This window comes from Eurosta solidaginis, chromosome X (genome assembly GCF_040869045.1).
Source record: "Eurosta solidaginis isolate ZX-2024a chromosome X, ASM4086904v1, whole genome shotgun sequence".
Lineage (NCBI taxonomy): Eukaryota > Metazoa > Arthropoda > Insecta > Diptera > Tephritidae > Eurosta > Eurosta solidaginis.
In genome coordinates, this window is record NC_090324.1 from 205,568,946 (window position 1) to 205,586,086 (window position 17,141).

At 38.7% G+C, this 17,141-nt stretch overlaps 1 protein-coding gene across 1 annotated transcript in view; it reads right to left on the minus strand.

The window, feature by feature from the left end:
* The window catches only part of Gat (GABA transporter), a 1,840,468-nt gene that overhangs the window by 1,345,229 nt on the left and 478,098 nt on the right, over positions 1–17,141 (minus strand). The window lies entirely within an intron of this gene.

Consider the following 17,141-nt stretch of genomic DNA (forward strand, 5'->3'; position numbering starts at 1 on the left):
GCATAGAGGCGTTCAACAAAGACAATAGGAATTTAGGAGTTAGTAAAAATATGTCTCGTGCCCCTGTCACACAAAACCATCCTAAACCCAACATCCCAACCAATTTTCCCAGTCCTGTCGCAAGTTCGTCGTCCAATGTCCATAGTCAAAATGTTAGTCTTGTCCAAAACCAATTGTTTTGTCCCTCCCCGTTTCATCTTATGTTGTGTTATGCTTATGGCATGCGGGTGGATTTCTATTTGAAGAACCCGGCAGAAGCAGCAAAAGACGCAAAGTGCAAGTCGAATTTCCACTTTATGAAATGCTTTGCGTGTGGAGCTGATTCGTCCTTTTGTGTCTTTAAACCAGAGGCGGGAAACCGGGCGTTGCCAGAGATGTCCGGGAGCTCTGCCTCAAACCAGGATCGCCCGGGGAATCAATTGGAGATAGGTAGATAGAAATTTTAAAAAGAGATAGGGAGAACGAGGTAAAGGAAAAAGTAGAGGAAAAGAAGAAAGTTGAGCCAGTTAGAGATAGTCTACATGGTAGGAAGTTGAGGTATGAGGAAGCAAGGAGAAGAATATTCTTCGAAGAGATCAAGGCTAAAAAGAAGAAGAAAAATTTCGAAAAAATACGGAAGATGCGGGAAAAACACAAGATTTTCAGGAGGATAAAAAAAAAGATTATTTCGACCATAGTTACTGTGCAGGGTGATAATAGGTTGTTCGCCAAAACGGAGATCGATGGACGCGAGGTGCTCGCGCTCTTAGATTCCGGGGCCGGGGCTAGCTGCTTGGGGAAAAACGCCCATAAATTACACGATGGGAAGACAACCAATGGGGGTGAAACCGCGGTTGTTGGTGTAGTGACTCTTCCAGTACTCTGGGACAGTACCACTCGGGAGGTAGAATTTCTGATAGTGCCTGGGCTGCAACAAGAGGTCTGTCTAGGGATCGATTTCTGGAAAGCCTTCCAGCTTAATGTAGTCAGTAGGGGGCCCCAAATACAATCAAAGGTTTCGGTCGTATCAGAGCTTACTCCTGCTGATGGTGACTTATCATTCGATGCGTTGTAACATTATTTTGGTCCCGAAGAAACTGTAGCTTTGGATCGCGCAAGCACAGTTTCCTTCCTTTGCAATATTTGGGTTGGGTAAGACCGATGTAGAGGAGCACGTCATCGAGGTGAAGGATGAGCACCTTCCTGTGAAGCAGCGCCACTACCCTATTTCTCCGGCAATTCAAAAATTAATATTCGCAGAACTGGACAGGATGTTGGAGATGGGCGTTATTGAAGAGAGCAACAGTTGCTGGAATTCCCCCGTCTCACTCGTCATCAAAGGAACTAAAAATCCCTTATGTTTGGACGCCCGCAAATTAAATGATCGCACCATCAAAGACGCCTACCCACTTCCACATAAAGACGGTATTCTAAGTCGGCTTCAGAATACCAGGTACATATCTGCCATTGATTTAAAAGACGCGTTTTGGCAGATACCTTTAGAGCGAAAGTCCAGGGAGAAAACTGCTTTCACTGTACCTGGTAGACCTTTGTACCATTTCAAAGTAATGCCTTTTGGACTGTGCAACGCGGCACAGCGAATGTGTCGTTTAATGGACAAGGTCATCCCCGCTTATCTTCGTGAATCTGTGTTTGTGTACCTAGATGATCTACTGGTTTGTTCGGAGAATTTTTCGTCCCATTTAGATATGTTGTCCCGTGTTGCAAAATGTCTTCGTGATGCGAAATTGACGATAAACGTTGAAAAGAGTAAGTTTTGTTTTAAAGAAGTAAGATATCTGGGTTATGTCGTAGGCGACGGATGTATCCGTATGGATCTAAATAAGGTGGCAGCGATGCGAGCCTTTCCCGAAACCCGAACAACGAAGCAACTCAGACGGTTCCTGGGGATGACAGGCTGGTACCGCAGATTCATACAAGATTACGCGACAATTGCAGCACCGCTGCACGACTGCCTCACTAAAGACAAAATAGAAGCTTTTAAAATGACGGACGAAGCGATGCAAGCATTTGATTGCTTAAAGCAAAAATTAATATCTGCGCTGGTGTTAATACATCCGGATTTTGAAAAGCACTTTTACGTGCAATGTGACGCATCCACGGACGGAGTCGGAGGGGTACTCTTCCAACTATACGAGAACGGTAACGAACGACCGATTGCCTACGAATCCGCGAAACTAAATAAGGCACAAAGAAATTACAGTATCACGGAACTAGAGTGTTATGCAGCGGTCCTGAGTATAAAGAGGTTCCGGCCCTATATCGAGGGATTGCCCTTTACGGTAATAACTGACCATGCCAGCTTGAAGTGGTTGATGGGTTAGAAGGACTTGTCTGGCCCGCTGGCAAGGTGGAGTTTAAAATTACAAGGCTTCAATTTCGACATCCAGCACCGTAAGGGCACCCAAAATGTAGTGCCGTATGGTTTATCCAGGGTCGACTTGAGTGAAATTTTAGTAAACGAAAGAATACTGGACATTGACGTAAATTCCCTTCCTTTAAAACGACTGAGTACCACGAACTCATAGACACGGTGACATCGAGCAAAGACAAATTACCGGAACTGTGCGTATCTGATGGATACGTTTATAGACGGACGCAATTTGACAAGGGGGAAGGGCTTCAAGGAGACCATGCGTGGAAACTCTGGGTACCGACTGAACTTCGTTCTTGGTTGGTGGAGGCATCGCACTGCTTGCCTTCTGCAGGTCATGGAGGTATACACAAGACCCTTGCGCGCATCCGTGAAAAATACTACTGGCCAGGACTTGTGGCAGATGTACAAAATTATATTAAAAAAATACGGAATCCAAACATTATACCCGAGTCTAACTTCGCGAATCACATGGTCGAGAATGAATGTTCCCCAGCAAACATCAATAAAACACTTAGGGTTCTTCACATACAAGAAAAGGGCCAACGTCTCAACGTACTCGAAAACATGGAAATCTACAAACAGAAAACATTCGACGGTAGAATAATAAACGAACAGATAAACACAATTTCGGACACAATGTTCGAGACTTTAAAACTTGTTTACAGGAAACAACGTAATCACACAGGTACAACAGACAAACACACAACAACAAATAAACACAAAACAATTAACACACCAAAACAAAAAACCGACAATGATGGTCAAACGACTAAAATCACAGATTTTTACCTACCCCAGGCAGCCACACAAATCGATTAGTACCTTCGGTTCTGAATGAACACACAGCACATACACATAACTAAATATACACAAGCATCAATTTGACAATACCTGCTCATATACCTACGAACTATAAATACAGGACAAACGACAACAACAGATCAGAACGAGAATCGACACTGAGGATGGCACAACCCGAAACCGGTTTGTCTCAAAACCAAATTTGATAAGGGATGACGGAAAATCGTTCCAATATGCATCATTATATTAAAAGTTGCGGTACCTGTAAAGGCAACAAAACCCAAAATGCTTTCCACAAACCGTTGATGGGAAAACAACATGTTACTGAACGCCCTTTTCAACGTTTATTTATAGGTTTTATGGGTCCATACCCACGTACATGTGATGGTAACGTTTATGTGTTGTGTGTCACTTTTCAAAATTTGTGTTTTTGAAACCTATGCGTAGGGCAACCTCAGCTGAAGTGTAAAATTTTTAGAACAGGATGTTTTTCATGTGTTTGGTGTACCGGAGTATGTACACTCCGACAATGGCAAACAGTTCGTTTCAGAAATATTTACATCAGTTTTAGCAAGATACGGTACGACGCATGTAAGAACGGCGTTCTACTCGCCACAAGGCAACGCGGCAGAAAGGGTCAACCGATCAATATTGCAAATAGTTAGGTCATATGTAGGCGAAAACCAGAAAAATTGGAACAAACACATTAGCGATGCGGCCTTTGCATTACGAAGTGTCATCCATTCGGCGATTAACACATCACCGTATTATGCGTTGTTCGGTATGCCCATGGTGCAATATGGTGCATCGTACGAATTGTATAGAAAATTAGGCGCAGTCAAGGATGTGGAATGCGAGCTAGAGTTAACATCAGATAAGCTTCAGGCGATTAGAAATAATATTATGAAAGAGCTGAGGTTAGCCCACGAACGCAGCAAGAAGGTATTGTAACGTAGCGTTACAATAGTATGACCCCCACTGTAACTCTTTTTCTCCTACGCCTGAGACCCTCACTCTAACCCTTTTTCACCTACGCCTGAGAGTATACATACATAGTACATTAACAGGCAGCCAAAATCAGCAGCTACATACCAATGCATGCGAACAGCATTGGGCGATAACAATAATATGCACACGGCATGCCAACTCACAGTAAATGGCAAACTGCATACGAATAGCATTGGGTGATAACAATAATATGCACACGACACGCCAACTCACAGTAAATGACAAACTGAAGTACCCAATTAGCGGTTCATTTCTCACTCGCATCATAGCAGAAGCAGTATAAAAGAGAATGAATTGGCTGTTGTCACTTCATTCCTCACAGGTTAGTCAGAGGAAGTGGTTGCTTTATTAAGCAACCCAGTCACTCCTCCTGACTAGCTGAGTGGAAGGGGTGCTGCCTTGGCACTGGTCACCCCTTGCTTGCGAGGACAACGGGTCGTCGCCTGTATGGTTTTCTTGCCCGTATCCCAGCTAAGTAAGGGGGGGGGGGGGGCCGCCGCCTTAGGGCTATCCCGCCCCTTCCTCTCAGCTAAGGCTCCAGTCGACCCGGTTCGGCAGCTGCGTAGCGTGGTGCCTTCGGGCCCCAGTTTCTCCTGGCAGCCTACGAACCGGCAAGGACAGAGCTGGTGCACAGCCCCCCGGCACCTTACCATAGTGTGCAAACCACGGGGTGAGCGATGCCCAGCGAACTAGCCAATCCCACCTCCAGAGGGAAAGGGGGTGCCGCCACGGCACTGGTTACCCCCCGGCACCTTACCATAGTGTGCAAACCACAGGGTGAGCGATGCTCAGCGAACTAGCCAATCCCACCTCCAGAGGGAAAGGGGGTGCCGCCACGACCCTGGTTACCCCTTGCTTGCAGGACAACGGGTCGTCGCCTTATGGTTTTCTCGCCCGTGTCCCAGCCAAGTAAGGGGGACTCGCCGCCGTTAGGCCGATAGATCCCTTCCCCTCAGTCCTGGCTCAGTCAGTAGAGCGACCCGTCGGTTAAAGGGGCTACCGCTGTGCCGTCAAGGCGCACTTCCCCTCAGCCTACGGATTGACCTACAAAAACCCGGCTGGTACAACTCCGCGTCCAGCCCCGCCATCGTGCAAGCATGGAGGCGGTGGTGTCCAGCTAGCGAGCCAGCACTGGAGGCGAGTGAGCCAACCACACCACGGAGTGGAAAGGGGCGCCGTCAGGGAACGGGTCACCCTCACTTGCGGGGACAACGGGTCGTCGCCTTCATGGTTTTCTCGCCCGTGTCCCAGCTAGGTGGGGGGCCCGCAGCCTATGACCATCCGGCCCTTTTCCCCTCCGCCCCGGCCCGGCCGTCGACCGGTCCAGCAGCTAAAGGGGCTAACGCTGTGCCATAAGGTGCACTCCTCCTCAGCCCAGGGATCGGCCTTCGGAATTCCTGCCGGTACAACTCCGCGTCCAACCCTGCATTCGTGCAGGCATGGAGGCGGTGGTGTCCAGCTGGCGGGCCGGCAATAGCCAGAGCTCTTGATTGATTCCTCGCAGGTCCCCCCGCCGCCGCCACTGGGACAGCGTCATCACGGGAAGCCGCCACCCGCAACCGCCGTTACCTTATCACCGTCCAGCCAGCTCGCTGGTGCCGTCACCACGTCCATACCGCTACATCCATCCGTCCGCTAATACTGTCCGCCGTCCAGCCGCCGTGCTACTCCTGCCACTGCGCTCATACCGCTGTACCAATCCGTCCGCTAATACTGTCCGCCGTCCGGCCGCCGTGCTGATCCCGCCGCTGCTCCCGGACCACCGTACCGACCCCGCCGCTATTACTACGCCTGTTAGCCGCCGCTCGCAACCCTCCCCTGCCATCTTTATACGGAAAGCTGCTACCCTCACTACCCTTCAAGCCATGTGTGTGTGTGTGTGTATTCGTCATTAACACATAACTACTGTGTTCTTATTAAGTGGGGGTTTGTGGGACCTCTACTTGACCCTGGATTGACTGAGTTCTACCTCAGCCTACGACAAAACCCACCTCATAGTATATAAAACACTATAAGTAGGGATGTGACGTTTAAGATTGGCAAGTGGTATACCGCCGAAATTTTAAACAGAGTTCACAAATCGACAACTATAATCCCAAACTTGCCCCAAAACAAGTAAAATAAATGCATAGTACTTAAAGTAATAGGTAACTCGATGTATGAACTCGGTGATGTTAGTGGAAACAGAATCGGGGTATACCATGCTAAAGACATATTTGTGGCATGATGTTAGTTAATGCTCAATATTGCATGTTATTTTTTACTCACCTTTGTACCGGAAAAACTTGACCTTTAGAAAATTGACATCCATTTTTATACTTTTTTTTTTTTGTAATTATTTTTTCAATTATTTTAGGTTTTATTGACCTGTTAATGTAAGTATACCGTTTGGACTTGACTTTTATTTGATTGTACATTCCCAACTTGACATATTAATCCATTTAGACATTTGCAACTTGACTAATTTTCTTCAATCTGTGATATAGTTTTAGTTCAAAATGTGATATAGGATTAAGATGCCCAGCTGTGATACTCTAGGTTAGTTTTTGCTTGAGAACCCAGTGATGTTAGGTTTAGGATTTTGGTAATTTATTTACTATTTATGTGGTGTAGTAAATATACGTTCTTGTATTATATGTTTTAGTGAAAACTTAGGTAAGAAGCGAACTAGAAGCCGGGCATTAGGTCGTGGGTCGAGGCCACACGTTAGCCCTAGACTTATAAACCAACCCGAGGCTGCGTTATGAATTCCATTGCGCACACGCTCCATGATGCAGGCACCATCGGCGGATGCGAGCCTGTAACGCCAGCCTTTGAGGATTTCTCTGACGACACGCAAGCGGGTATATGAAGAGATATGTAAGCAACCGCTAAACAAATCTCCTTCTCCGCTTTACGATATTAACAAAGCGGATGTTTGATTGTGTGAGTGGGTTGAACTGTTGCTTGCTCATATATGTGTATACGTGCCGCTCAAGGGGCGAACGCGGATTGGTTCAACCAAAGCAGGAAGGCGATTCGGGACTTACGGTGTTCTAAATGCCGCAAGGCTTAGTGGGTATAAAAGGGGGTCCCGCTGATCAACAGCATTCAAAATCGAAAAGTCGCGGTCTTAACTAGTGCCAAAAGTGAAGTGAAAAGTTCTATATTCAAAGTGCGTTTTGTTCACCTTAAAGTGGGGTGCGCGAGTGACAAAGTTTTTTTCCAAAGTTCGGTTTCACGCCAAAAGTCAACGCGAGCGAATAAAATAAAAGTGAACCTGGATACCAAGGAATCCTCCCTAGGTGCACCGCCGAGCAAGGAGTACCGCCACCACTGGGCGTGGAAAAATCCCCTCAAGAAAGCAGCAAAGTCACAGGTAAGCCAAGTGTGCGATTTGAAATTCCTTTTTTGAGAAACCTTTGTGTTTTTTTTACCCGCGATTTTTTTTAGAATATTCTTTTTGAACTTTGGTTAAATAATTTTGTTTGAAATTAAAATTTCTTTTGGTAAATTTTGTGAAACAGGAGAGTCTTTAGTAAACCATTTTTTTGAGAATTTTATTTTATAAAAAAAATTAATTGAGTTAAAAATGGTTTCGAATCGGTAGATCGGCTCAACCTAAAGTCCACTTCGCGAAAGTAGAGTTTTTCATAAATGTTTCTTTGGCGCTTTTACACAAAAATCATTCCTCCATTATCAAGCTAAACATTTTTGAACCAAAATTCCCTTTTAAATTTTGAACGTTGTCGCTGTGATCAATATTTTTCATTGTCTTCCCGTCGAAATATTTGTTGTGAATTTTTATTTTATTGGATTTTGATTCGATCGAATTTGGTGTGAATTTAAAATTCATAAATATTAAAATATGCATAAGTGCACTTACATGTACATATGTATATACATATATATGTACCTACACGAGCACATATGCAAACAAAAACGTAGATTAAAAGAAGAAGAGGAAGAAAATATCGGAGATAATTGAAATATTTTTTTTGTTAAGTCATTTTAAATTTGGAAGAAGAAAAACGAAATTGCTGACGTTAATTTAATATACGAAAAAAAAAATTTTAAGCAAAATTTCTTAAAAATAAAAATAGTTAAAATACTATATACGTTCTCTTGTTACAGCGCACGAAGCCAGCCGAAGGCCGTGACTTCTTGTTACATATAGCTACACAAAATCACACGTAAAACGTACCAAAGGATACAAAGAGTTGGCCGAAGAAAATACGCAAAACAACAACAGGCACCAACCACACATACAAAAGGGGGCAATAGTCCAATCAAGGGATTGGTTTCTGGCCAAAAGGGCAGCCAACGAGGCTATATTGGCCAAAAGCGTCCAAACGTATTAGCGCCAGAATCGATGAACACCAACACACACAAACACACGCACATAACACAGTCAGCAGACTCCCAAAAGAGCTACATTCGAGCTCAAACATATAATCAAACACGCAACACCATACATTTTTCACAAAACCAACAAGAGGTAACATAACACACTTGTATATCCACAACACAACAAATTCTGGCAACGGGTCGCATCAGCTCATTAGCAACATATTAACATTTTTTTGGCCACGCAACATCCATCGTCGCTAACTTGTTTCTAAACACTTAGTGGCGCAACCACCCACGTAGCTAACAACATAGTACACGGCATCATCGGCCACATTCATCAATCTTTATTCACTACACTGAAACCTAACACACCACTAATCAAATCTGAGAGCGAGAGAAGTTAAGCGCGACTCACCCAGAGCGCGCTCGCCAACTTGAATATTTTTATTTACTCACCACAGTTTCAATTTATATGTATTATATTAGGCCGTACAACTATTACCTTTTTTGAGAAAAAAAGAATATTTGAATTTTGAATTTATATGAATTTAATTACTTTTTAATTTAATTAATTTTTTTCCTTATTAGGTCTATAACTTAAGGTATATACGTTTTTCTTTTATTCTTGATTTTTCTTACCTTAATTCCACATTTAGCATATTACCATTTTTATCGACACGCACACAAATTTTTGGGTATTCACACCCAGCCCTACACAAGCATACCTATTTGTATATGCACGAGCCACTCACGAAAATTTATTCTCAAACAATATTTTTTTATGGTAATACTAAATTTTCGGTTAACAATTTTTTTGTCGAAATCTTTTTCTTTGAATTCGTAATTTTTAGACAATATCCACTCGGCACTTTCACTATCGTATTTTCGCGGTAAAAAGAAAAAAAAGGAAAAAAATTTTTTTGTAAATATTTTTGTCATTTTTACTATTCAAAAAGTAATCCCAATTTGACTTAATTTTGTTTTACGCGATTTTTTTTATTTCGAGTTTTTTTAGCAGGTGCATAAAGGTGTGCACATGTATAGCTAATATTTAAAATAAACTATTTTTATTTAATTATTTAAAAATCCGTTTGTTTAACAAAATTTTATAAAAACTACAAAATTTTCTTATTTTGATAACTTCAAAAATTTTCATTTAAAAAAAAAGGTAACTTAATTATTTTAAAACAATTGAAAAATCACAAGTAAGAAACAAGTAAAAGTATTAATATAAATAAAATAAACAACTTAATAAGGACCCTACATTTACTCCCCCTCCAGTGAAACGATCAATAAATTTAATTATTAATTAATGTTAAATGAAATTTTTTTTGTGGAGTGTAGTGTATTTTTGTTTCGTGTATTATTCATAATTGTATGTGCAGGTTTAAGTAAATCTATGGAAACAGTTTTAATAGTATTACCATGTTGAATTTTGAATGTTTTATTTTGTCTGGAAATAACTTTAAATGGTCCCTCATAAGGTGGTTGTAAATTAGACTTATGAATAACTTTAAGAAATACGTATTCACAAGTGTCTAAATTTTTGGGAATAAAATCATTTTCTTTGATATGATGAGTTATTTTTGATCGAACAATTGAGAAATGTTTTCTAAGATTAGTACGAGTTTCATTTGTGTTATCAATTTCATTATTATAATTAGAAACAACTAATTCACCAGGAAGTCTAATTGTTTGTCCATATACAAGTTCAGCGGAAGAGCATTTCAAATAGTAGTAGTAATTTGATTTAAATTTTGAAAAATTGTAGTAGTTAAATCAGTTAAATTTTTTACACATTGTGTAAGAACATTGTTTTCAATACTAGCTATTGAAGAAATTTTAGAAGAATGTGGTTTATTAATTAAATCAAAAAGTTTATCTCCAAGTGAAATTATATCAGTAATATTTTTAATATTACTTGAAGTTAAATGTATTTGAATATCTTGTGGTAGTTTTCTGATCAATAATTTGAAAAGTAATTCCTGACTAAAAATAGATCATGAACTTGTTAGTGATTTCATATATCTAAAAAGTTCAGATGGAGATCTATCTCCCAATTCGGTATTTGAAAATAATTTTTCAAGTCTTTTTTCTTCACTTAGAGAAAATCTTTCACAAAGAATTTTTTTAATTGTATCATATTTATTAATAGAGGGAGGAGGATTGATAACATCAACAATTTTGGATATTGTTTCTTGTTGAAGTGAAATAAGAACATTTTGAAATTTGATATTATCATCAATAATGTTATTTATTTCAAATTGTCCTTCAATAAGTAAAAGCCATGTTTCAGGACAATCTGACCAAAATTGAGGTAATTTAAGGGATTTATTTGAATGGAATCTAAAGTTATCTCTTTGTGTAGAATTGTCTGAATGTGTGTCTGGAGTTGTATTAATGTTTGTATTTTGTGTTTGATTTAAAGACATTGCGTTATTCGAGTTATTATTTAAATTCTCTGAAGATGTAAAAGAACGAGTTTTAATTGGTGAACGTAAAACCATTAAAATTTAAAAATGCAATTGTTCCCTGGAAAGGAAGTTAATAAGAGAAAAACTAATACTTAACGTGAAGTAAAGTTAAAAAAAAAAGCCAAAAAAAAAAAAATTATAATAAAATTTTATAATAAATTAAAATAATTTGATTATAAATAAATTTAAATATAAATATATATATATATATTTAATATTATTTAATTTTGATTAAAAGTTTTATTCATATAAAAATATATATTTATATTCGTACTTACATACAGTGATATTTATAAATTATTTATATTTAAATTGTTGATTGTTGGTATTGCAATGGCTTTCATTTATAAAAATTTCATTGTAATTTTCGTTCAAAGAACTGGTTGTTGTTGCTGTTTATGTGGTGAGACCAAATCGGTTAAGAGAACATTAATTATTTCTAATCTCTAATGTTAAACTATGACTTTTAAGTGTGCTGCGTACTATTCGCGTGTGTGAAGAATACTTTTAAATAATTTTTATTTCACTTGACGGTTATGCAGCTTTCTTTTGGTTGATATTAAACACTAATACAAAAATACTAAGTACTAAAAATTGTATTATTTCCAATGCATCTCTGCTGCCTCCAACGAAGCATTCCCTCTCAGCGTTTCTAAAAACGATGTTCTCACGTGTGTTCCTTTTTTGGTTGTTTTTGTTGTTATTTGGTATTTATTATTTAGCCTTTGTTGATGTCCTTTAACATGCGTTGGCTTGTGTTTCCTATAAATATTTCTGTATTACTGTTCTACTTTTCATTTAATTCGTCTTATCTGCCGATTATCTCTTTACTGCTTGCGTTTTGGTTCGAAACAGATGATGATACTTCGTCACACTTGCGTGTCGTTTTGTTTTTATTATTCGCTTTTGTGTTTTGGTATTTGTGTACACCAATTTTTGTTTGTTAGATTCGTTTTATTTTGTTCTTTTATTGCACAATTAACATTCTCTTATTGGTTTTTTTTACTAATTCCTTTGGTTCGATGGAAGGATCGCCATATATAGCTAATATTTAAAATAAACTATTTTTATTTAATTATTTAAAAATCCGTTTGTTTATAAAATTTTATAAAAACTACAAAATTTTCTTATTTTGATAACTTCAAAAATTTTCATTTAAAAAAAAGGTAACTTAATTATTTTAAAACAATTGAAAAATCACAAGTAAGAAACAAGTAAAAGTATTAATATAAATAAAATAAACAACTTAATAAGGACCCTACAACATGATTTGAACCGATACGTGAAACTAAAAACAAAAGACAATTGTGCATAGGATTAGCCGTGACCACGGTCATTCGGCCAAAGACCTGTAACAGAACAAAAAAATTCCATTGTTCTGCATATGTTGTTTGTTTTTTTCTTTTTCTACTTTCAGCTCCGCACAACGATTTGGTACCAACTCGGGGTTCTGAGCGAGGTGAGTTTATCATAAAAGAAAAAAAAAATTGTATGCACACACATCTTAACCCACGTACATTTATAAAATTACCATCTCAGAGTAAAATATCACCCACCCATTTTAACATTTTTTGAGAGTGAACGAACACACACACACGTACGTGCATTTTTACATATGTTTATACGTGTGCTTGTGCATAAATGATTAGATAGACATTAGGCCGTTGTTGAAGTTTTAATATTTCTTTGTAATAATAATTATAAATGTTTCTTTGTAAATTTTCCTTTCAAATAAATATTAAAAGTTTGAGATTTGGATTAGGGAAGAAGTAATGAAACGGAAGTTATAATTTTTGATTAGCTATAAGTATTCATTTATAAATTATTTTAATAAATATTTTTTATTAATTTTAAGTTGGAATTCCTTGGAATCAGCGTCTTTATATTGTGGTATATGGGCTGAGAAGTATTATTGTTCATATTTTCCTTTAGTTTGTTTATATACTTTCCCTCAGGCATGAACTCAATTTTGCTATGTAATTGTTGGGGAAGGGGAAGTGGCAAGAACCGCGCCTCAAGGCCGAAGAGCCTCAGCCGGGCTATTACCATGCCACTCCGCCACTCCTCCTCTCCCGTACCTGGCAGTTACGTAACAATGGCGCCCAACGCCATAGCCCACTAGTAATTTCCAATTTTTCCCATATTTCGTTTCTTTTACTTTCCAATTTTCCTTTTCGTTCACCTCAAGTTGCTTTTCAGTATACCAGTTTCAGCTTTTCACTACCTTATCTATTTTCTTAATTTTCCTTCTCGCGGACAGATTTAGGGTCACGAGGGCAACATCGCGTGTTGTCAGCAACGAGAGATATGTGCCCAAGTGACAAACCAGTGGGGGGAGTGTTGGCGGTTATTTCTGAGTTCCTTTTAAGAACTCAAACGTTTTTGAAAAGTGGTATCAGAAGACATCGGCAGTACTTTAAGACGATAATTTTTTTTTGTTTTTGTTTTGTTGCAAGCTACATCAGCTGCCATGCGTATGCTCCAGCACCGGACGAATGTGAGGTTTTGTATGTTTGCAGGGGGTAGATATTTTGACCGGCTAAAAGGGGAATTGTGGCAGCCACGTCTTGTGCTTGTTCTTAAGACGCTGTAGTGCCACATTTCACAATTAAGAGGGGATTAGCTGACTTTGACTTTGGACAGAATACTTCATTACTTCACTCAACTACCCACAGAGCCCATCAGGCGAGGACAACACCAAATGCACCAACAGTACCACAATATATTTCAGAAAGTTTAAAATTTCATTTGGAAACTTAATTTAAAATACTTAATCATACAGAGATTTTTACATTTTTCTTATAGTTTTTTTATCATTTATACTTTGGAATTTTTTTTTTGTAAACAGACAGGTTTATTATTATTTTTCTTAACACTTGTTTGAAGTTTTATTACTTTTTTTATAAACTTTTTTTTTTTTTTTTATTTAATATTATTGCTTTTTAAGTTATTTTGAAACACAAACGTATTCCAGGAAACAGTTTTCTGAATTTTTATATATTTCCCTGGTTTTATTGCTACTCTTTGAGGTTTGGTCTACAACAATTGTCTTTTATAGTTTCTCTAGCGTTTTGAAGAAGTCATTGAATAATTTAATATTATTATGTTGGCAATTTTTATACTCAGTTGAGCAGAGCTCACTGAGTATATTAACTTTGATTGGATAACGGTTGGTTGTACAGGTATAAAGGAATCGAGATAGATATAGACTTCCATATATCAAAATCATCAGTATCGAAAAAAAAATTCGATTGAGCCATGTCCGTCCGTCCGTCTGTCCGTTAACACGATAACTTGAGTAAATTTTGAGGTATCTTGATGAAATTTGGTATGTAGGTTCCTGGGCACTCATCTCAGATCGCTATTTAAAATGAACGATATCGGACAATAACCAAGCCCACTTTTTCGATATCGAAAATTTCGAAAAATCGAGAAAGTGCGATAATTCATTACAGTTGAACTTATGACGCAGAATAGAAAACTAGTAAAATTTTGGACAATGAGCGTGGCACCGCCACCTTTGAAAAGAAGGTAATTTAGAAGTTTTGAAAGCTGTAATTTGGCAGTCGTTGAAGATATCATGATGAAATTTGGCAGGAACGTTACTCTTATTACTATATGTCTGCTTAATAAAAATTAGCAAAATCGGAGAACGACCACGCCCACTTTTTAAAAAAAAAATTTTTTAATTCAAATTTTAAAAGAAAAGTTAATATCTTTACAGTATATTAGTAAATTATGTCAACATTCAACTCCAGTAATGATATGTTGCAACAAAATACAAAAATAAAGGAAATTTTCAAAATGGGCGTGGCTCCGCCCTTTTTCATTTAAGTTGTCTAGGATACATTTAATGCCATATGTCGAACAAAAATTTACCAATCCTTGTGAAATTTGGTAGAGGCTTAGATTTTAGGACCATAACTGTTTTCTGTGAAAAAGGGCGAAATCGGTTGAAGCCACGCCCAGTTTTTATACACAGTCGACCGTCTGTCCTTCCGCTCGGCCGTTAACACGATAACTTGAGCAAAAATCGATATATCTTTACTAAACTCAGTTCACGAACTTATCTGTATTACACTTTACACTCTATGTACACTTTGTATTGGTGTAAAAAATGGCCGAAATCCGACTATACCACGCCCACTTTTTCGATATCGAAAATTACGAAAAATGAAAAAAATTCCATAATTATATACCAAATACGAAAAAAGGGATGAAACATGGCAATTTTATTGGTCTATTGACGCAAAATAAAACTTTAGAAAAAAACTTGGTAAAATGGGTGTGACACCTACCATATTAAGTAGAAGAAAATGAAAAAGTTATGCAGGGCGAAATCAAAAGCCCTTGGAATCTTGGAAGGAATACTGTTCGTGTTATTACATATATAAATAAATTAGCGGTACCCGACAGATGATGTTCTGGATCACCCTGGTCCACATTTTGGTCGATATCTCGAAAACGCCTTCATATATACAACTAAGGGCCACTCCCTTTTAAAACCCTCATTAATACCTTTAATTTGATACCCATATCGTACAAACACATTCTAGAGTCACCCCTAGTCCACGTTTATGGCGATATCTCGAAAAGGCGTCCACATATAGAACTAAGGCACACTCCTTTTTAAAATACTCATTAACACCTTTCATTTGATACCCATATCGTACAAAAAAATTCTAGAGTTACCCCTGGCCCACCTTCATGGCGATATCTCGAAAAGGCATCCACCTATAGAACTAAGGTCCACTCCCTTTTAAAATACTCATTAACACCTTTCATTTGATACCCATATCCTACAAACAAATTCTAGAGTCACCCCTGGTCCACCTTTATGGCTATATCTTGAAAAGGCGTCCACCTATCGAACTAAGGCCCACGCCCTTTTAAAATACTCATTAACACCTTTCATTTGATACCCATATAGTACAAACAAATTCTAGAGTCACCCCTGGTCCACCTTTATGGCGATATCTTGAAAAGGCATCCACCTATAGAACTAAGGCCCACGCCCTTTTAAAATACCCATTAACACCTTTCATTTGATACCCATATTGTACAAACGCATTCTAGAGTCACCCCTGGTCCACGTTTATGGCGATATCCCGAAAAGGCGTCCACCCATAGAACTAAGGCCCACTCCCTTTTAAAACACTTATTAACACCTTTCATTTGATACTCATATTGTACAAACACATTCTAGAGTCAACCCTGGTCTCCCTTTTAAAACACTTATTAACACCTTTCGTTTGATACGCATATTGTACAAACGCAATCTAGAGTCAACCCTGGTCCACTTTTATAACGATATTCCGAAAAGGCGTCCACCTATAGAACTAAGGCCAACTTCCTTTTAAAATACTCATTAACACCTTTCATTTGATACCCATATAGTACAAACAAATTCTAGAGTCACCCCTGGTCCACCTTTATGGCGGTATCTTGAAAAGGCGTCCACATATAGAACTAAGGCCCACGCCCTCTTAACATACTCATTAACACCTTTCATTTGATACCCATATCGTACAAACAAATTCTAGAGTCACCCCTGGTCCATCTTTATGGCGATATTTCGAAAAGGCGTCCATCTATAGAACTTAGGCCCACGCCCTTTTAAAATACTCATTAATACCTTTCATTTGATACCCATATCGTACAAAATAAATTCTATAGTCACCCCTGGTCCACCTTTATGGCGATATCTCGAAAAGACGTCCACCTATAGAACTTAGGCCCACTCCCTTTTAAAATTATCATTAACACATTTCATTTGATACCCATATCGTACAAACAAATTCTAGAGTCAGGCCTGGTCCACCTTTATGGCGATATCCCTAAATGGCTTCCATCTATAGAACAATGGCCCACTTCCTCTTAAAATACTCTTTAATACCTTCCATTTGATACACATGTCATACAAACACATTCCAGGGTTACCCTAGTTTCTTTTTACAACATTGTGATTTTCCCTTACTTTGTCTCCACAGCTCTCAACTGAGTATGTAATGTTCGGTTACACCCGAACTTAGCCTTCCTTACTTGTTTTCATCACGTTTCTGTAGTCAGGTTGCGGACTCCCTTTTGATATCAGTCCCTTAGTTTATGGACTAGTCCAAGGATCAGGGGGCGATTCCAAAGAGGGTTTTAGG